Below are 23,590 nucleotides of genomic sequence, written 5' to 3' on the forward strand. Positions count from 1 at the left end.
AAAGAATTGAAGCAAAGCAATTTTATCTTTTCTGGGAGAAGAGACGTGCAACTTCAAATGTTAGGAATGAAACTTTTTCAAAATAAGTTTTTAGTGTTAAACCGTGTTTCAAAAGATAAAATAATTACATGTTTTCCACAGAAACTGGGAATCTTACCAATTAAACTAAAGTATAAAGAAAAGTAAAGTCATTCATATAGATTGAGAAGAGCAACGGATCTAGGCCATTGCAATACTCTATAACTCACTGAACAAACAAAGCCCTGCCTTTATCGAAGTCTTTGAAAATCAAAAAAATTTACCAGCAACACACTAAAGCCTTCATTTAAGCTATTATAAATAAATCTGATTACATTTGAGAGCGCATCTTCGGAGCAGCACCTTCTTTTAAAGCGGAACCGAAAACTATTTTATGTACTTTTCCTGCGACCAAAGAGTTGGGTATGAATGAGAATAAGAAAATCAATTCTGGCCAGCTGAACAACGCTTGTTCTCCTTGGCTTAGAGGAGTGTATCTATCAATTACACGCCCTCGACCAAAATATAATGTTATAAAATTCGCTTTTCTGAGATACAGTTCGTATCATTGGATCGAGGATATTTTGGTCAAGAGAAATACACTTCAAAGTTTTTTTATTTACAATTATATACCTTGACAGTAGGATCATTTATTTACAATTATGTTCCTTAAATGTAGGATTATTCGCAATTTATTTTGGCCGTACTCTCAACGACTTTGTTCTTGCTCGACTAACTCTCCGTTCCACAAATATTCTAATTATATACAATTTTACAAGCATGTCACTGTACCCAAATTCTGGACTCTGGTGTTGTTTAGGTCCCTACTCTGTGGGGATTGTCAAACTCGCCAGGGGGCGTTGTACGCTTAAAGTGGCTTGGGCCACCGTGGGGTTAAGCCTTTCAGGCAGGAACCCACCTTAAACCCTTGCTACAAATTCTGTACCCAAATTCATTCTTTTTATACTTAGTCCCTGTTTGTTTTTCCCGCTAATCGTTTTCATCGGCCTGCAGCTGTATGACGCGCCTTCGAATGTGCATGTGTGTTTTTCCTTCTTTAGGAATTTATGATTAGAGAAAATTACTTAGCTGAGATTAACTGGATTTGGGATTTTCGTAACTACAGCATATGTAATATGTAATGTGTTCTTAGGTTAGGTTTAGGCTCCAAGCACAGCTTGAAAGCGCTAAAATCCGTTTTCAGCTTCTACATGCGTAGCAACCAGAGAAACATATTTTTTTCGATATTTCGCATATTTATTCATGAGCAATAAAATTTTCGTGAAAGATCCGTAAAATACCAAATATTAATTTTGTGCGAACGTATGCAATATCTAGAAGGACTCAGAATGGGTCAATCTGTTATCATAACGATAGAAGATGGGTCTGTCCGTCTGACATCTTTCGCTTTTGAAAATGGTTTGGATCGAACCAAATTTTCGACCACTGCCCCGCGTAATGCAAAACTCGTCATATAAAAAACGAAGTGAAGTACCGTATGGTATTTCATGGTACGCCATGGCTCGGTATAAAGTTTTTACTTGCTTGCTTCTCGTTTATAAATTTTCCTAAATTGATTCTTATGAGTTATGAGCTTTGGATAATGGTATCAAATCAATTCTGCTTAGATTACAAATAAATCGAGTTCGAGTTAGTTATAAATGTGAATCGTAACAAACGCAGCAAACAAACTTCTAGCAGATGAACACGAAATTTTATTAACCAAAGACAAGCAACCGAAAGGTACAAGTAACCACAAATTATAAGCACACCTACATAAATGTGCAAATTGGCCAATGAACACGTCTGTAACATAGCTTCGTGCATGTTTGCTTGCGCATTTACACCGAATGTAACGCACGTGTACGTTTACGTCTGCTATAAACGACAATAAAAAAAATTATTGCAAATATGTTGAATTGGTTCAAAAAAAAAAAACGCTAACACATTATTGAAACTTGGACGAAAATAATCACAAATTCAAGATTTTTATAGTAGCGATGACGTAACGTAATTTGATTTTCTTCAAAACACAAAGTGCATGATGAGAATTGAAGTAAATTTTCTAATTCTTCATCTGATTCTTGATATCGCGCCAATGATTTCAGATCAATACTGCTTGTTCATAGCAATAGTTTTAATTCGTGCAACGTCATTCAATGTAGTCCGATTAACGCAGTTGCAAGGCTTTGCCCATCTTTTAGCAGAAAGCAATCATAAGAGGTTTGTGATCTGAATAAATGCCAAATGTGCGGCCTTCCAAGATTTACTGGAAGTGCTTAAGGCCGGAATGTATTGCTTGTTGCGCGATCGTAAGTGCTCTAACGGCGTGCTGTCTCCAAGCGTTTCCCAACAATCACTAACGTATTGCTGTAAAACTGTTCCCATCCACTAAAATCTAAAACGTCAATCCTACATGATAGATTTCATCTTTTAATCGGGTAAGCTAGAAGCGAAACGTCGGTAAGTTGTTTTTAGAAATAAATGTTTCTTTAGCGCAATTTGCCCAAACAATTTTTCGTTTATCGTTTCTCTTTTGACCTTTTTTCTAGTCGTGGTGGACGGATGCTTTGAGAATTGACTTTCGATAGAAATTAATAAACCCAAGACAATGGCTTAGATCATGAACGTTTTCTCCATGTCGTAATTTTTTGTCGTTTTCACATACTCTGGATATGGTAATAAGCGAAATAGTTCACTTCACCCAAATTCGCACTTTGGAACATTTGTAGTCAAATCTTAGAACCTTAATCGGTTTTCAAGCTTGTGGTAGGAGTATCCTTAATGTGAACACAACAAACTTCGAGGTCTTTTAGGACGTCGTACATAAACCTTTGAAATCCCATTCGGCGTTACACCACACCAAAACCCATTCTTGTGACTTCGACAATTCCTATTGATGCGATAATGTTGACTCGACCATCGACAAATGGACTAAAACTGTTTTTTCGTCAATGTTTAGCTACGCAACGATACAAAGTCTGCCAAATTTTATAAACTTCCTCTGCGATTCGCTAACTAGCGTGTGGAGTAACTTACTATCGAAATTTCCAGACTGAAAACGGGCAAATTATTCGCGCGCTGCTGGTTTTGATAAAGCATGTTCACTATAGGCGCCGCGAAGTTTTGACGAACTTACGAAAGCTGGACTTCTTCTTCAGCATTATATTGTAAACAATATCAGAATTGTAGAGTTTGTGCACTTGCGCAAACTTGTGTAATAAGCGTCACAATATTTTCTTTTTATATATCTATTACCTTCCACGTACTGTGTAATATTGTTTAATATGATAATTGTTACTAAGATCAAAATCCATCTACAAAAAAAAATGTCAAAAACTTTTTTTTTTTTATTATACGCGTACATAACTAGTACCTAATTAATATCTAAATTCAACTGTTTATTAAATGGTATTATTATCAAATAAATTTTCCAAAATAAACATTCAGTTTTGCTAATTGTCTTCAATCAAAATCGTGTGAAAAGAATCGAATAAAAATAAAATTGTTTTGGGCAACATGTATCATCAACACAATGTCTTCAAAAAAATGGAAGAAAAGAAAATAAATAAAACAGGAAGTACATTTCCCGCCATCCAACCGTAACAACATTTACAAAGAAATGTTCCTAACAGTTGCAAAACCTTGCTCGACAACATGTACCCAATAACTTGCTTACGTTTTTCTTACATAAATAAGAATTTTTGTTTTTTTTGAAAACTTAGTTTGTTATTGTAATTTTGTTTACTCTGAGAGAAATTTCTTTACTTACTTTGAGTGTTGCTGGCATTGCTTTGCAAAGTCTTGTTTGCGCTCAGAGAAATTTCTTTGATTACTTGGGTGCATCGTAGTATTGCTGGTATTGTTATTGTAGTTTTGTTTACTCTGAGAGGAGATTTCTTTCCATATAACCAGTGTTTTTGTTTTATTTCTTTGGTTCAGCAAAGTAAATTTTACTCTCAGAAATTGAATTTTATTATTCTCAGCACTTTTTTAGGGCCTCGATAAGAAGTGTACACCAAAGTAAATTTTACTCTCAGAAATTGCATTTTACTATTCTCAGCATCTTTTTGGGGCCTCGTTAAGAAATATACGGCAAAGTAAATTTTACTCTCAGTCAAAAGCAAAAGAAAATGTTACTCTGAGAGGAGATAATTTTACGATTGTTTTACTTGAGTCTGAAAGAGAGAGAAAGAAATAGAGCTACTATATAAATCCAAACATTTCTATTTCAATGTGTGTGAATTTCAAGAAATCAAGAAATCAAGAAAGGCAGAGATATGGTTTTTTTAACTTTAAATTAAAGTTAAAATATAGTAGATAATGTGTAAAAAAAATTAGTTAATTAAAGCGTGAAACCACAAGAAAAATCTACCAAAAAAAAAAATAATAATAATAAATAAATAAATAAACTTTAATTAATATAATATAATAAATTTTTTTTCTTCTTAAAGTTATCGTGATTGAAACGCAAATTTAAAAAATAATTTAAATATTTTGTAAACATCGTTAAAACAGTGCGCGTCAAAAAGACTTTTTCTAATAACAACATACATTACACACAAAATAAACATGATAATTGTGGGGGTAATGACTGTCGCATTCCTAAAAATTTTATTATAATTCTATTGTTGATTTCAATTATTTATTGGTTAAAATCACGTTTTTTTTTTTTTTTTTTTTTTTAGTGTTTTGAATGGGAAGGAAGTGCGAATTTCTTAACGCGAATGCTTTTGCGAAATAATACGCGTAAATACATGTATTATAGTGAAAAAGGAAACTATTAAAAAACAGTAAATACTCTTATATATAGAATTAATTAATAAATGTTTTTTATATTATAAATAATAAAATTATGAAAAAAAAATTAAAACAGTGTTAATATTAATATATTTAATTACATTAAAAATTAGGTAAAGCAAGACAACGCGTTTCGAACAACAATTGCAATAGCGGTTAAAGTGGACAGATACATAATTCGTTGAAGCATGCAACCAAAAAAAAAAACAAAATAATAATAATAATAATAATAATAAAATAAAGAAAATAAATTAAAATAGAAAGCAAAGCGAGCGTTAAACTATGAAACACATTCATCAAAAAACAAAATACACGTCTGTCTTCCACAAACGAATAAATTCAGTTTGCATTGCTTGTTAAGCGTCATAATTAGTTTGAATTATTTGAGTTTATAAACATAGAAAGCAAGCGAATAATTAAACGCCAAGTGAATCAAATAAATTTATATGCGTTTTATGGGTGACTAGGCGATCTGTTGTAGTTGTTAACTTGTTACCAACAATGTGCATGCAAATGTTTGCATGTTTGTAAAAAGGTGTGTGTACGTTGTGTAAAAAATTTAACAATTTTTTGCTGTTCATTTAATTTTTTTCAAAAGTGTGAGTGTTTAATACTGTGGGTGTTTGTTGATTTTGATAAAAAGAAATGTCTTTTGCTTTTTATCTTTTAATTTCGATACAGAAACATAAATACCGAGCAAAGACAACTGCACCATTAACAGGCCGTCACATCATCTTTCCTAATTTGATTTATAAGGTATTTCTGTAACACGAAAAAAATTTTTTGATGTTAGGTGGTGTTCTCCTCGAATTCTCACGTGCTATGTTTGCATTTGCATTTTATTATATTTAAGATTTTGCTAAAGTTTAAATTAAAATATTTTAATTGCTTCTCTTAGCTCTTTCGGGGAGCTTATGGTTTCTTCTTTTTGTATAAGCTCGTGGAGTGCATTATTAAAGTGCAGGCATGATCCGCCTGACTAAGTTTTAAAAACTTGACAGTCCAGTAGTTAAGTTAAGGCAGTAGTTACTGCCACTTTTTCGAATTTTCCGGTAGCATCAGCACGTTTATTATACATTTGTTATTCCATTTTTCATAAACCAATTTGAATATGGTTACGGTCATCCGCGTAGTAAACCGCTTGCAATTGTTCTTATCTACACAAAAATATATTTTCAAGTTGCTCGCTTCATTTTACAATTAAATTTTTTATAACGTCAGTCAATGTTTTACACATTTACAAGCATTTCTAATAAGATTGAATTGATATTTTCAATTTTTATGCTATCGTTGGCCAGAGTACAACCGACATCAATGTATAACTCAACTATGAGAAACTATGAAAAGAAGAAAACAACAACAAGAAAATAAAAATGAACGCAAAGGATCAACAAGTAATAGAAACTCGTCACGCTACCGGATGTATTTTGTCCTATCGTTGACAAAGCTAGTCCATTCATCTAAACGATCCATAAAAATTCATTTTTTTTTTTTTTTTTTTTTGTGTATTCTGAGTTTGCATTAGTTTCACACGACACCATTTTTATTATGAAAAATATTTACGAATTGTCGACTTCCAGTCACTACTTTCCTTCTCCTTTAAAGTGTCAAAAAAAAAGTGCGTAAAAGGTCGTCTTTAGACGCTCGTCGAGCATTCATCCAATGAAACAGTTGATAATTAAAGGGAGTAAGTTTGCCAAGCTTCATTCAGGTTTTTTTTTTTCTTCTCCCAGAGTACGTCTCGTAGTACGTCCATTTTCTATGATCGACGAAAATCGATTGCTTTCAACAACGCTTCCTTCCAAATTGAACAGTAAAATAACAAGCACTTCGTATAAGCAAATGCTGTTTGTAAATAATTCGATAAAGCTGAAAACGAGCACGTTGTGCACATTTCACCCAAATCACAGATAGTGTGGTGTAAAGCTCAAACAAAGATAGCCCTTAGATTTAGAGTTGAGCTGCGATATTTATTTTTTAGTTTACATATGAAATTAAATAAAAAATCTTAAATTAAACAAAACAAAAGAAAAAAAAAAATTGTCAATAGAAAAGAACAAACAAAGAGAAGAGATCGATTAAGAATATCAGGTTAAAATGTCGGCGAGATCTACCTGCAAACACCCCGACAAAGTAACTAAAACTACCTCGCAACAATATTTTTCACATTTCCTTCTGTAACTTGCATTCGATCCCATGGCGATATTTTCGGAAACTTATGACACAGATGTTCAGTTCAGACTGCACTTTCATGCTCAATAGCAAAAATGTTTCTAAACAGTTTACTAACACATTCACAATGAACGATAAAATCCAATCCAATATGCGTTAGACGGGAATGGGAAATACATTGGAAGTCATTTGGAATTAAAATTTTCTCGTTATTTGTAGACGTATTAATAAAGAAATCGGTACAATTTTTGAACCAAAAATACTTGGGTGACAGCTTTTCAGATCTATATTGACTTGATCGAAAGTTGTAGACAAAAATGCAAAAGATATGTGAGTGTTCCCTGGTAGTGTTAAAGTATTATAAGAAATAAGAGTTCAAGAAGAGTTCAATAATGACATTATAAACATAATTTAGAATTTTGCGAAAAGTGTCAAACAGGTTGAACAGCTCGTTTACATCGTCCGAGCTTTATGAATGGCTAGTTCCTATAAAAGAACTATGATAAGTTTATTTTATATATTAAAGTTAAAGAAGTCTATAGTGAACTTTATGCACATCAGTAAGAAAGCGTTACCTTAGCTGAGCCTGCTCTGATCTCGTAAAGGTAGAGTTATAGAGTAGTGATAGTCTAAGAAAGTAACGAGATTCCTACAACCATAAAGCGAGAATTGTTTCTAAACAGACTCTACTGATTCAACATGACAACGCTAGTAAGGAGGGATGGCATTACTCATTCCATTGTTAGTTTAATCCAGAACATACATTATATAATTTTTTTTTAACGTAAACTTATGTTTAATAAGGTCTTTACCATTTTTGAAACTCAAGCTTTAAATATTATCGCGGAAATGGACACAGTCACTGCGACCAAACCAAGTTCTGAGCAAAAATGAAACTAATATCAGGTAAATCTTTGATCCGATGAATCTTTCGAACTGTGTATCATATTTATAAAGTGTCCTTGGAAAAATTTTCTTCGATATCCTCAAAATTTGTTCTATATATATATATATATATATATATATGTCACTTTTTTCTCTGAACTACATATATACATAGATATATTTGCGTGAAACAGAAAGTGTAGGAAAGTTATAAAGTTCCCATAATACTTGTGTATTTATCAGTTATGCTAAACATAGCTATGCTATATAAAATTAGAAAGCGATTCATATCTTTAAAAAGCTGGTGTTGAATGCGTTAAGAAAAACGTGAAACATACCTTTTCAAAAATATGTTTAATTTGAAAAAAATTTTTCAACAATTTCTACAGTATTTTTTGACCCGGAAAAAACCTTATAAAAAATTCTAATTTTATTAATTTCCTTAAAAAAAAATCAAATCGTTTAAAAAAAAATTCAAAAGAGAAAGATATATTTAAGAAAGTACTTCACAGGATTTTTATGAATTTTTTTTGAGAAAAATGAAGAGTTTTTGTAAGTTGTAAACCTTTCAAAAATATATTTTTCTTATTTACGAGACACTTCGTTAATGTAAAATGTTTTAAAAATCCTGAAGTGTCTTCGACCAGAATCCAGATGAGGAACCCTCAGACGATTTGTCCATTTTCGTCTTTATAGATTCTTTGAGGAAAGTCGCTCTGTCGCGGAAATTGATATGAAAAATTTAATGTTAAATACAATTTCCTACGCACACATTAAAGTACATACAACATGGTCATTATGTACGCATATAGTACGTAACAAAAAAAAAAATTAAAAAAAAAAAAAACGAGAATTTCGGGATATTCCTCTCTCATAACTCTCATAGCACTCTCGTAGCACATATGATTACTAATGTTTGATGAAAATACTTAAACCTGATGACCGATCACCTAACAGCCCGCAAATAACAAAATACTTTAAAACCTTTTACTAAGTTATTTGAGCAAAATTCACTTTTTTACTTGATTGTCGTGTAGCTCAGGCTTGAAATCAAACGACTATGTATACATTACATGCGCTGACTCTCGTGAACGGATTAGTACAAATTGTCATAGTATACATTGCCAGAGGCCATTAGTCAACTGCAAATAACATAAACATAACTAATATAAACCATGGCGAAAAAATAATAAATGAAATGCCACAAAATTTTAGAACTAAACTGTAAAGTAAATAAGAAAATATTGAAAACTTACTTAAGCGGTCAACAATTATCGCCACGTGGATATGCACATAAATATATGAAATAAACCATCGAAGTCTCTTTCAACTGTTTTCGCATCAATTATTTGACTAAAAAAAAAAATAAATAAATAGCAAATCATTTCGTTAACATTGCGATGTTAAAACAAACAGATCGGCACACGAAATACTTTTATCTCGCGCCAACTGTTAAACAAAAAAAAACAAAAACAATATTTTCGTGAGTGAGCAAAGGCATAAAGCTGTTAAAAGTTTTGATTGATCTGATGAAAGTTCTTCGGCCTTTAGCGATCACAGCTAAGTTTCAATTTGACAACAACAACAACAACAACATTTCAATAGGTTTCGAACTAAAAGAAGGCAACACGTTTTGTAATCGGGCGCTTGGGGCGTTAACATCTTCATTTTATATCGCGACTAACACATCTTCTTTATAACAAAATTTTTTCAAAAAAGGCCTGTAAATCGAATTCTGCTCAAGTCTAGCCCCTACAAAAATCATTATAAAATCTTTACCTTGTCACGAGGTCGACCTAAAGTTCCCCTGATTACAATTTTTTACAACTAATTTTATTTGTTGTTGTTCTCCTATCGGTGGTGAAATTTTTTTGAGAAAATATTTTTTCTCAAAATTCAAGTTTGTTCACCAATATACTCTCCTTCGCAAATGATACAATCGGTCGAATGCTTCTACAATTCAAATCATATTTCATACAAATCGCAAGTAATGACTTCTCTGCATTTTTGAGGTTTTTAGAATGTCAGGTGACTCTAGAGAACAACTTTCAAAATTTTTTTCTCTATATCCAGTGTAACGACATGTGAAACACGAATTGGCAGCCGAATGACAAGTTTCATCGTAAAATTGATTCATATTACTTAACTTTGCGTTCACGCATCTTAACTTAGCCATGTCGAGTGTGGTTACTATTTCGATACTTCTCTTGTCGGCTCACAATTTACCACTCCAAAGAAAAAAGAAAAGCCAGGCGACACGTCGGGCTTTGACAGCTGCCAAAATAAGACGAAAAGCGGAAACTGAGTTGGATAACTTTGCCAGATCTCTTCAGCGATTCCTCTTGCCGGCTTTTGAGGGAGCAAAGATTTGCCTGTGGTGATGCCTAGAAACGGTCTTGGCCGGCGAAGAAGAATTGGACGCTTGGACTACCTATAACTTGGCGACAAGTTTTCTGAAAGATAGCTTAGGAGTACACTGGAAGAAGCAATCTTTTCTCACACACTGTGTCTAAGAAGGAGATACTAACCAACTAGCTGGTAACTGGTTACGTAAAATATGTTGTTATAGTAATAGCGGAGAACATGGTACTGCCCGCCATATCAGATGTCATGATCCTAATATATCTTGAAAAAGGGTAGTCCGGTGTTGGCTAGCTGGGATTGTATAGTTAATCCGAAGGAAACCGTGACTATGTTGCGTAAAGTAACGATAAAGGCTTTATAGTCTAACTTTAAGCTCCACAGGGGTCAGAAGCCCACTCACTACGGCATGAGTACCTACGGGTAGAGGTAACAGCATTGGTATATTGCACATTGGTACTTGCTTGGTGTGAGTCCTTCGGAGGGTACCGTGGTGGTTCTTGTTTCTATCATTCCTAAAGCGAATAATTAGAAATAATGATAGGCCTCAACATTCCCCAGAGTGGATTTATTGAGCCATACACAATAAACATATCTGATTTCTCCAGTGTAGGTTAAGCTCCTAGCTTTTAGGGATGGTCTAACTCTCTGGAGAGCGCCGGTTATGAAAAATTTACCCGCGTGTGATCGGGCACCGTGGGATTAAACCGACAAGGTATTGTACCCGACAAGGTAAACCACCATAGACATCTGTCGGCTAATATCTACTGTAATTTTAAGAATTAACTCTCACTTTGTATCTAACATAGCCGAAGACCTATGTAGATCTGCGAAAGGACGAATGAGATCGAAATCAATCAAAAGAGAAGAACCAAAATAGCCTGACTAAAGTCATTGCAAGTCGCGAATAAATTGTAACGACTTATTTGCCGAGCGTCTGCAAATCGCTTTGAATTGCGCACTAAAAATGAATGAATTTATTTTTTTTAAAAAGTAAATTTCTTTAATGTTTCTCATAATTGACTGCTTAATTGTGCAATTTATTACCGCACTCAAATGCACTGAAAACCCACAATCTCAGAAGAACACTTTCTGCCCAGATCTCTGACAGTTCAAGCTTATGCTAAAAGGAAAAGAATCATTAGATTAAGTAAACATATGGGCTTTTTTTGTATACAAAATATGTGTATATATATGCATAAAACAAAAATTACTCACTTAGAATATACTAAAAGGCTTATCAAGTCCGCAAATTTTTAAGTAACGTAAATTCATGATTTAGTAGCAAAGATAAAATGATGAAATGGATCATCTGATCGTTACTTGTGCCAGTTTGTTTTATGAAAAATGATCATGTTCGTTTAAATTTTAAATAGAAAAATTGCACATTCGCACTAAGCGTTACAATGACGTACAATAATGCAAAATTTAATATTCACATTTGTCTAATGGATATGCATTTGAGGTTATATCTATCTATCTATCTATCTGTGCAACCAATGTAATGATGAAAGCGAGTACATTTATTCATCTACAACAATTTCGAATTCAAATTTTTTTTTTATAAAAAATCTAGTTTAAATGTAAAAAATGTAGGTGTGGTTATGTAAAAGTATCGCTATTATTTATAGCTATTTAAATTTTAACAAAAAAGAAACAAAGCTAATCAATGTAAAAACTTCATGTTGACATTTTCCGCATCAGAAATGTAAGGAGGCAAGCGAGAAAACCTTATTGCAGTTGCACCCTAAAATAATTACACAAATTTGTCGATTTGAGGCCCTCCTTGATGGCAGGGCATACTACTGATTAACTTATGACTGTTCAAGTCGACGACTGTATTATTCTTGATATATAGGGAGGTTGCAAAAATTTTGATCACTTTTTCACTTGAAAAATCAAGGGCTCTCCTTGGTACTAGGGTAGGGCATACTTATGACTAACCTAGGACTGTTCAAGTCGTTCAATGTATTCTTCTCGACATATTGAGGGGTTGTAAAAATTTTTATCATTAATCAAAATGGTTTTCATCATTTTCTACAACATTTTGGAATATTTTTCGCCACATGGCGATATGAAGTCGAGAGAGCTTATATTGGTTTGGCAACGATCCATCCATCGACCCATTTTCGCACTTCTTCAACTTTGTGGACCCGCGTGCGATTTTGCACCGAGCTGAGCAAGTGGTAATCAGGTGGCGCCATGTCCAGTGAGTACGCTAGATGTGGCAGAACTTCCCACCACTAACAATTGGGATATGATGGATCAGCATCGCCATAAGCATCTGAACGTATTTGGTTTGCTTCGGTAGCAGATTTCTTCATATAAACAATAAAAATAATGATTTTGTAAGAAGAAGAATCTTGAGCGACAAAAAAGGCTTACTCTTCTGTAGGGAGTAGGGCATGGACTTCCATATAATACCCTCTGTGTATTCCAAACTTACCGCAGTATATTTAATTTTTGCCCATAATTTTGAAAACGCTCTGAGTCAATTCAAATTTCAAAAACAACAGTTTTATATGAAATTCACTCAAAACTTTCTTTCCTCTTGACAATAAATTTCCATTGTCCACTTCATAATTATTTTTCATTTTTCATTTATTTTAAATTTTAAAAACTTGACCTTTTTATCATAGAGAAGCTTATGCATTACATGGAAGAGGGCATAGAAATAGTCCCATCCCATTCAAATTTTCTGCAATCGTTTAATGTAACGAAATACTACCGATTTCACTCATATAATGCCTTTCTCAAAACATGTCAGTGCACAAAACTTCATTGATATATCTTGGAAATTACGAACAGGCAAGCAGTTGGATAGATGGATAGACGGGCAAGTATGCTTATATCGATTTGGGAAATGGTTCTGAAACATTTCATGGAGCGACAGGCAAAACTCTTCCAACTCATTTCCGATATAGCCCACGTTCGCACAAACTTTTGCTCTTATCAAAAGTCATTGGATATATTTATGAAGTTTCCATTGCTTGAAGATCTACATATGCACATAGATAGAGACTTTTTCGCTGCTTAATAAGTGAAAAAAGCTGATAATCGAACATTCATAACGCATAGTTCAATATCTAAAATTTTCATAGGAAAATGCTTATGAAGATATGTTAAAATTTTAGAAAAGTTTTCATTTTTTAACTTATTTCGCGAATTGACTTAGTCGGATAGTTAAACACACATATACATATATACGTATAGATATGCTCACATTACGCTTACTCATATAAGCACACACAAAACAATCTTGAATTGAGATCTCTACGTCGTCGTCGTCGTCGTATCGTGTTCCGTTAGATATTGTGTGTAAGCAAACATTCCAGGAATTCTGATGCAAATATGCGTTTGTTAATAAATAAACAGTACACTAGAATGATAAATGTGATGAATGACCGCAAATGAAAAACAAAAATTGTCAAATCAAACAAAAATTTTTGCCATAGCATCTATGCAAACACACACACACACACACATACTCATAATCCGGCGATTGCAAGTGCATGCGCTTACACAGAAATAAATGCATTGCATGTTTTATCGAAAATGTAATATAAAGCTTCAGCATAAATCACTTTAACCCAACTTTCATATATACTTACCTACATATAAGCATATAAGCTATGCTAATTTTGTTGTCTTAGGATTACGTGCAAATGCTTGACTTAAATAATTTAATCGTATCGATCTCTTCAACAATTTTCCATCTATCTGTTATCTGTTATAGTTCTGCGGGTAGCAAATCAAAAAATTGGACACACCCATCGGCCTTTGATTCGCGATACTTAAAAGAAGATTACTGAAGACTAATACCCTTTGTATTTTTTTTTTTTTGCTTTGTTTTCTGTGACCAGCAGGAAGAACCGAACCGAAAGTCCAATAGTTTATTTACATCACGATAATAATTTTATGTCCTAATTACCTACGGGTTTCAAATTGAAAATATTGTGATTTTTTTCATTTGCTTTCTTAGATGATGGGTATCCATGATTCGCACAGAGGTGATATAAAATATTCTTAGTTTAGTTTATTTGTGTATGCATCACATTTTAAAATCGATGCGGTTGTTTTTAAATTCTATTTACAGGTCACTTACTTTAATTAAGTTAAACTAGTTTAAACAAATTGGATTTCTGAATTTGTTTGTTCGCAATCGAATTGCATAGATTTATTTATTTTATTTATTTATTTTATTTTTATTTTTTTATTTTTTTTTTTTGTAAAAGACATCATTGATTAAAAGCTTTAAATAGCTTTCGCATGATTTTTCAATCCAGTTGAACGTTTGTTTATTCAAAATATTGTCATTCGTTTCCGGCGGAGCATGAATTCCATTTCGGCAAAATAAATCGCTACTAGCTTGCTGGTAACGTCTCAATTTTTTAGTGTCGCCATAAAAACGAAATCGCTATACATTGCGATCGCGCGGGCTTATATGTACTTTCGTCCTTAAGTTTAGCAAGCACCTTAACTGACATCTATGTCACGTTTTTTATCTGTTATCGGGAACTATATCTCTTCCGTCGAGTTAAAACGATATCCCAGAATCGAATAAAGCTGACATCTGAGGAAAGACTTGGCTTGAATTTATGGCGGCAAAGTGTCCAAGCGCTATCAGAAGACGCGTTATCGGAATGCGTAACCAAGGTTACTTGCTACAAATGGACTTAAGACACTTTTAAACTTAATGAACATTTTCGAATTCTTTAAAAACACGAGTCAAAACATCTCTTAAAATTCAAAGATATATGTATACATATGTTTTCTCTTAAAAAATTGTTGGAATTAGTTTCTGTTTCATTCTATTTATTGCGCATGCGAAAGTGATTTAAAGTAATTGTCGTGACCAGATGTTATATATAGTATAATAAGTCCATTAGATCGTGGCATTTGAGTATTGTTACAGATTTCATTTTTTCGTGAGAGTGGTGTCAAGTCAATATTATTAAAGTTTTTTTGGCTTCCCTGAACTGAATCCTTTTGAATGTTGCTTCCTTATACATTGTTGTTTTGCAGACTATGGCCAGGCCATATGGCTCAGTTCGCTAAAATGTGATCTGACGTAGTTTTAACCAACTTGCCCTTTCTTTGTCAGCATTTTTTTGCCGTAGAAAGGAAAACTAAAATAGAAACCAGAATTATGTAATGCCGTGTGCTGATCTGTTTTCTAATAACTCATTTGCCAATTCTTCAATGAGCATCGGGAGCATTATTTAATAATAATAAAACATACAATACTACGATTTCATAAAATTCTATTCTACACTATTCTTCCCATTCAGTTGAAATTATCAAAATGAGACTTAGGTCATTTTCAAATCGTTAACCATCAAATTTTCGTCAGACGAAATCTTAATGATTTTAAATAAAGTAATTATGATTTGCTTTAAAATCAAAAAAGGACGTGGACATGTAAACATTAACATAGTTTCCTTGATTTCTTTCAAAAATAGACTTAGACCACTTTTAAAATAAACGGCTTAAATATGGATTGCATGTAAACGATAGCAATATCGTCAATTTCTAAAATATCTGAAAGGACATCAAAATCACAATTGGTGTTAAGAAAGTCATTCAATCATATTGGGCCCACTTAAGGCTTATTCACAGACGTCCGGCTTAAACATCATTTCACTCGCGATTACATTAAATAACAGTTATATGAATGTTTGATACAGGCGAGGCTTAAACAACTGAAAAATGGTATAGTAAGCGGGTATACCATGTTCTTATTACGTTATTGACGTCCCCGTAAGTGGATTAGTGGATAGAAAAGAATGTCAATAACAATTTTAATAGAAAAGTCGAATATTTTCACACAGCTACATACAGAAAGGCTTATTAATTCGCTTATTCAAAAACAATTGCGAAATTTATATCTTCCCAGACTTGATTTTCGGATAATAATCGATTTTGAGCGACTCTCGCACTTAATCCGACTGAAATCACAGAGGCGGTTCGTTGATTAGCAATTGTAGCAAAAAAATACTTATATGTACATGTAAAGAAAGATCACATGTCCGTTGCTACTATGACCTACTAACTACATATTTAATGCTATTAAAACTAATAGAAAGGATGCGAAAAGCTTCGAATCAAAAATATTTACAATTACAATTAATTAATCTTGGCAGTGGGCAGTCTGATTCAATTCTCTCCATTCATTATTTGCATCATTATAAAATTTCTTCAAATACGTTTACATGAAGTTCTTTATTAACAACTCTAATAATATATTATCCGGAAATTTTTAAATCAACAAATAAAGTCTATAATGTTTATATGTCAATGGACACTTTTACGGAGAAGCAGTTGTAACTAATGACTCTAATGCGATTAAAAGCATATGTTTAAAGTGAGTGATTAAATTAAATCGATTTAAAAGTTGCACACACAAACACAATACATATCTATCCGTAAATAACAACAAGTAAGAAACTTTTATATTCGCCTCATGATGAATTTTTGATACCCGATAATAATATTGAAATATATATTTAGTTGCGTGCATTTCGGTTGACCAATCGGAACAATTGATACTTTGGGCGATCAATGAAAATAGTATTGAATATAACTCAGAAGACTTATCGGCCCAATTTTTCTTCCAATTTGTTACTATTGCATATTCATCACTACCACTGCTCCCGCTCACAATAGCTACATGTGTTAAAAGTAAATGACAGGCTTCGCAGGCGCTATTGTACTTTTCAAACTTCATTCATAGCTAATGGCAAAGGTTACATGAGTAAGTTTACAGTGTTTACGGGTGTTGGAACAATAATCCATAGATAAATTGATAGACTTACTTGCATAAGTGAACTCAGAATTCAGCATTGATGAGATTGTTAATACTTTATGAGTCTTACCTTTGCGTTCTAGAAAGGTAAGGTAAAATTTTCAATACCTCTCACAGGTTTAGAAAAACTATAGGAAAGCTAAGCTCTAAGTTTGTCATCTTCACTCTTCGTACGCTTCCTTTAAATAATGCTTTTTTTTTTTTCAAAGTATCAAAGTGGAAATGATTAAGATAGGTCATCTAAAGTTTTACCTAAGGTTACCCTACGTTAGTCTTGCTTCGTGATATTTTAAATGGTTCTTTCACTTTTTTTTTTTTTTTTGTTTTTTCTTTTTTGATAGAATTCACGCAATGCTGATTATCAATGAATGCAATAAACGTAATAAAAAGTGGGAAGCAAATATAAAGAAAAATAGAAACAACTTTGACTACAAATGTTAATCTGCTTGTACGAATCTGCTTTCCTTGACATAGTACCCAGATTGTTAGCTAAGTTTGATCGAATTTTTTTTCCATTTATTAACACATACTGGCATTCACTTAACACCCATGATACTGTCACTGTTTGTGGCTTACATAACCTATAACAATTTTAAACTTTTAATCAACTAACAAACTCTCTCTGCCGAAGATACTCCTTCGCATTTAGTTTAATGTAGAAATAATAGGTGCTTGCATGTATTTTGATCGGCGACAACTATCGCTGAAAATGATAAAGTTATTGCGAAGTATCAATGCACATAACGCTTAAACACGATTATTTTGATCTTTCCCTCTACATGCAATAACAGTTTTCCAATCAGTATTATTGAGTTATTTAGTACAGACGCTCAAAATTTCCATTTTCGGCATTCATTGCTTTTGTTGTTTGATGTGAAGAAATCTCCTACCGAACCCCATCAAACACTTTTAGAAGCTTATGTCGATGCTACCACATCATATCCCATTTATCGGCTTTGATTGCAACTGCTTAAAAGTGATGACTTTGATGTCAATGACAAGGGACTGTCTGGAGGACCAGTTCAAAGACAATGAGTTCCAAGACGTATTGGACGAAAATCCGGCTCGAACTCTCAAAGAACTTTCGAAACGGGTTAGGATTTCAACTGTTTCTAGAGTTTTGCATGCGATGGGCAAGATTCAAAAGGAGGGAAAATGGCAACCACACGATATCAAAAATAGGTCAGGTACAACAATTCCAAACGCAAAAAGCGATGGGGTAGTCCAGAAGAACCATCCACATCGACACCGAAGCGGGCGCGAAGTTTTGCAGTGCATTTTGTGGATTCACCAAAGTGAAATCTATTCCGCGCTGCTAAAATCGAATGAAACTGTACCTGCAGATGTCTGCCGACGCTAATTCAACAAATTGAACGATGTATTGTAGCCATAAAGACAAGCAATAGTGGCTAACAGACCCATAGTCATCCTCTTGCATGGCAACGCTCAGCCACACGTTACAAAAGTAATCAAGAATAAACTATTGTAGGTCGAATCGAAAATTGTGCCTCACGCTGCGTACTCACCAGATATAGCGACTTCTGCTTACCAGATCAGATCGATGAAGTGTGGTTTCGAAAAGTAGGAAAAGTGCAAAAACGGGTGGATGGTCGTATCGCGGCCAAACCAATTCCTTTCGTTCTTTCGTTCGACACGTTATCGTCCTGTTGCCAGAAAGATGGGAACAACTTTGGAAAAATAATTTGCTTAACATATGTTGTACTAAGTTTTCTCAATAAATGCCTTTTTCAATTGCAAAAATGATCAAAATACTTGCAAGCACCTAATAAAAAGTATTTATTGCAAAACCTGTATATGCATGTGAAAGGGAGTCAAATAAATTTAATCAGAAAAAAAGTATATTGTGTTTGTTAGAGACTCAGACATTTGTCATTTATTTATATTGCTTTTTGAATTTTTATATGTTTATTTCTTCATTTTATTATATTGTCTAATTAAATTACTTTAATCGTTTAACTGCCTGTTGCTGAATAAATAATAAATAAATAAAATAAATAATTTTACATTTCACAAACCACTAATGCGAAATTTTCTAGATGAAAATTCACTGGCCTTGCAATAATAGGCGGAATTCAATTTTATCGGCACGAAATGCACTCGATCACCGCAACCGAATAATTGGTTTTGCTGCTTAATGGGAAAATTCTTCATACAACAACTGGCAGCTGTTATGCGAACAACAACTGTGATCTGATTCATTAAACCATTCATATATTACGCTTACAATACAATTTGGAAGCATCTTTAAGATAGAATGTACTCAAAAGCATATCACACCGACGGACGGACGGACAGACATGCATGAATAGATTGATTCACAATGTTATTTTGATTTCCAAGCGATTACAGGAATATTTCACAAACAAAAAAATTACACTTCATACGCATTAAAGCTCAGATAAGTTGAAAGGCGATTTCTCACGTGTGCTGAATCAAAAACAAAAAAGGACGAATTTTCGCATGATAATGAAACATATTTATAAACTGGAGTCGTTATAACCATAGCTAGCAACGGGAGATAACGGAGACGGCAATGTATTAAGAATCGTTCGCCGTCGTGAATATAAAATAAAGAAAATCGATCAAGGGCTATGCGCCCAATGCTACGTGAAGTAAGAGCATATCTGTTTTCAAAAGTAAAAACAAGTAATGACATTGTAGTCATGAGACTCCTTATTAGCGTCGGATCCAAAAAAAAATTCGAGGTACTACTACTCCTCAGACACTTTTGGCGTGGACGGACATCATACGGACAGACAGGCAGACAGGCTTAGATCAATTCAAATTATGATTTTGAAGCGATCGGTATAATGAAAGGTGGTTCCATCTTAAGCCCTTCTGCGTGTTGCGTACTAAGTGAATACATCCTGTACCGCAAGTGGTGTGGGATATATATACGACATTTTTTTGCCCGCTATTCATAAACTGCTGCAATAATTTTTATAAATCCTGTTACTCCACAAGACACATTAATTTCAATTTCAACTGTTTTAGTGAAAGATGACGACTTTCGCGCGAGTTCCCTGTTTTTTTTCGGCTAAATAAGTGGAATTCATTTTTTTTTTTATCCAAAGTCAAAAATAAGATTGGCGTCGACGATATTTGCCTTCTAGAGAAGCATTGTATGCCTTATTGTGGAACATTTCTTAAAGGCTTTCACATTTGCCTAAGAGCGCCCAAGATTTTCTCTTATATAAAGCAGCTTGTGCCACTTCCAAATTTGCACATGAAAAATCGCTGACCAAATCTAATCCGGAAGTGAAGTTCTGTGAAAACATATATTATGCAAAAAATAATGAAAAAAAAAAAAATATATATATATATATATATACATTTGGTTTGAGAAAGCTCATAAAGACTTTTTGAAAAGTCTATACAACACCATAACTATTTTTAGATAAAACGTTAGTTTGTTCGCAACACCACGACATATTCGTTAAAAACTTAGCAAAGTGCGAATGTTTTCCAGGCCTTACATGTTGTTGTGGTATACAGCGTATACCTAACTCGGTTTTCTCTATAATTTTAAATTATTTATCTTTAGAATCAATGCAATATTAACGGCATCTTAAAGGTTATACCCTTTAAAACAATTCCTGGAAATTATCATTCACCCTAAATTGATGCTATGCCTAGCATCCTAGCTGACTTTCGATGTTTGAATGCTTTATCTATATGCAAGTAGAAAGCGAAGCCGTTAGTTAGAACAACAACACACATAATGCATTAATGAAATGATATCAACCGTTGAGTAAAAAATAATAATTGTTTTTTTATAGTTTACTATAATTGTCATGATTATCATTGATTCGTTTGTAAGTAAGTGTTCATATACTATGATGAAATGACTTTCGTTGGGAATTCATATACGAGCAGCAAGAGTTTAAATTGAATCTCCCTGAGGGGAAAAGTAAATGAAATAAAATAAAAAGTATAATGATAGAACAAATGTGCGACTGTTGAAAAACAAAAAAAAAAAAAAATAAGAAAAAAAAGATACATATATCTCAAGGACGTTGCAGTTTCACAAGTTTTGTTTCACGATGACGTAACGCTTTTACTGCACAGTGTTCTGCATAAAATCATTTCTTAAAAAATACAAATTTATTATAAAAGTTTTTTGCTTTTCGCGTATTATTTAAAAGTATAAAAATCAACTTAAAGATTAATTGCAGATAAAAAGCAAAGATTTTACGCATATTTCTGCGTAATTAAATAAACATTTCAAAGCGTACTATTTTGTTGTGCCTACTGTGCAATAAAATTAACTCCAATACTTGGCATCAACAAGTGTGCTGGAGAGTAATGGTTGTGGAACAATTCGAACAACTTGAGTCACGTTTGCTGTTTTTTTTTTTTTTTATTTTATTTTTTTTTTTTTTTTTGCAACGATGAAATCCATCGAATTGGTAGGCATGAGCACACGTTTCTCACTTGAATTTGAAACAGCACTTCTAACAATTGTTGCATGCATGTCTGGTATGCTGTCTGCCTATTATCAAAGCAACATGTTGTCGTAGAATATTTAAGCAAGACAGTATACGAACTGCGTCACAAGTGCATTCACTGACATACAAAGGACAAAATGAAAATAACAAGCAGCAAGAGCAATAAAAAGATATATCAAGGAAAAAAGCATAACAAGTCTCTATATATATATATAGTGTCTCATATTTCTCTTTTACTCCTTTTTTTTATTTTAATTAGGATTTGTTTTCTATGTTATTTATTCGGCTTTGTTGTTTGCCACATACTCTTAAAATACAGGAAAGGAATATTTAGCTTCCCGGCAACAAGTTTTCTATTTTTATCTACAGGTTGTATCTAACGTTGTAGTTATTCAAAGCGAACGCGTGTGATGTTTTAAACATCGATAAATATATTTGTAAGCGCAGATGGGTTTATTTATCTATAATAAAACCTGACGTTCACCATACACCGCACACCGATATGTTTGCGGTGCATCACTCATTTGGTGTTTTTTCTTTTATTTTTTTTTTATATATATTTTTTTTTTTTTTTTTTTTTTTTTGCATTTTCCAACAGCAATTGCCTTTTGAATGTTGTCAGCACGTTGTGAAATTAAGTAAGTAAACAAACATATAATGCTATTTTCAACCATCATCATCATGGAAAAACGTGCTTGATGATATTAAAGGATTAGTTGCTTAAAAAATATTTAAAAAAACAAGGGCATTGCATTTATGAAGCATTCCTCTTAAAAGGGTTAATTAATTTATAATATATACATACATGCCTTAAATATAACAATGATTGAGTGACTATTGGGAATTGCAACACAATTGACTCGACTCAATATTCATCTCGCAGATCGATACAAAAATTAGGCGATTATTCAAAAATTATTGGATTACTCAATATATAATCATCTACCGATTTAGCACTTGCTTGTTTACAGCATAAACAAGTAGGAAAGTTATATTTGGCGGGGTCCGTATCTCGCATACCCACTACTATGCTTTTCGCATTCTACTCTCCAAGTTCTTTTATTTGATATCCATATCGTAGGTATTATGAATAAAAATTTAATCGCGGTGTCTACCATAATTATTTTCGAACTAATCCATTTTTAGGCGAATAACATATCATCATTTGAGGAATGCACAAAGTAGTGTGAAACATTCGGTCTTGTTTGCCTTGTGATAAATAAGCATAAGCATAAAAGTTAAAAAAAGTGAAAAAAAAAATTTAATTACTCGTAAGTTTGTGTGGGCATGGCCGATTGGTTCCATTTTTTAATCTAAAGAGTAGACAGTTTCGTAAAGTAATTCTACAAAAATTCAACAAAAATTCTAACTTTAATAATTTCCGAGTAAAGAGTAAAAGTCCAAAAATTTTTGTTAAGAAAAACCGAGTTGCGTTCAGTTTACGCTTCACTGCGCGTTCTTCCTCCTACCAATTTTGCCCATTGTCAATACGAACCTGTGTGCACAAATATCCAATGTTTCTACCAAAATTGAAGTCAATAGCTTCATTAGTAGAGAGAATGTTTACAACAGTCATTGCACAGACCGACAGACGACCAACCGGTATGCTTTATAGGGCCTCTGAAGCTCTCTTTTGGATGCTGCATACATTATGAAAAAAAAAAACAAAATCCTCCAGTGGTGGGTACAAAAGCAATTCATTTAAAATGAATAAATGAGCTGTGAACCTAATCAAGAAGCGTTCCTACACAAGTTATCAAATCTCTGTTCAATTGGCGAATGGCCGGCCATTCTTCATACATAAAATGTATCAGTGTGCGAAGACTCAAGCAGCCAAAGTATCTCTCCGCCTATTTCTTGTAAATTGAGTCCATGCAAGGGCATGGTGACAATGACTGACAGACGAATAATGCTCTTAGCTAAACCGTTGCATTCAAATTATCTGAAGATATCAACTTTTCTCCTTAACGTTCATTAAATGTTATTGTATGGGAAGCATAACTATTAGACCTAACTTATTGTACTCACTTTTTCTAGTATATCGTAGAGTAACATGTGTTATAAGAAAAACACTTTCAGT

The 23,590-nt window shown here is 33.2% G+C and overlaps 1 protein-coding gene across 10 annotated transcripts in view; it reads left to right on the plus strand.

The window, feature by feature from the left end:
• Window positions 1-4,471: 4,471 nt before the first annotated feature.
• Window positions 4,472-23,590, plus strand: part of LOC119635656 — a 53,801-nt gene continuing 34,682 nt past the window's right edge. The window contains exons 1-4 of one of the 10 annotated variants that reach the window (XM_038030564.1): window positions 4,472-4,605; window positions 4,707-5,417; window positions 5,500-5,574; window positions 22,109-22,148. The gene's annotated coding sequence lies outside the window, so the exon portion shown is untranslated. Of the gene's footprint in view, window positions 4,606-4,706; window positions 5,418-5,499; window positions 5,575-8,765; window positions 10,952-14,537; window positions 14,893-16,379; window positions 16,601-22,108; window positions 22,149-23,590 lie in introns of those variants that run through there. The other 9 variants (XM_038030563.1, XM_038030565.1, XM_038030567.1 and 6 more) reach the window with 9 other exon arrangements.

Source organism: Glossina fuscipes, unplaced genomic scaffold (genome assembly GCF_014805625.2).
Source record: "Glossina fuscipes isolate IAEA_lab_2018 unplaced genomic scaffold, Yale_Gfus_2 27, whole genome shotgun sequence".
NCBI lineage: Eukaryota > Metazoa > Arthropoda > Insecta > Diptera > Glossinidae > Glossina > Glossina fuscipes.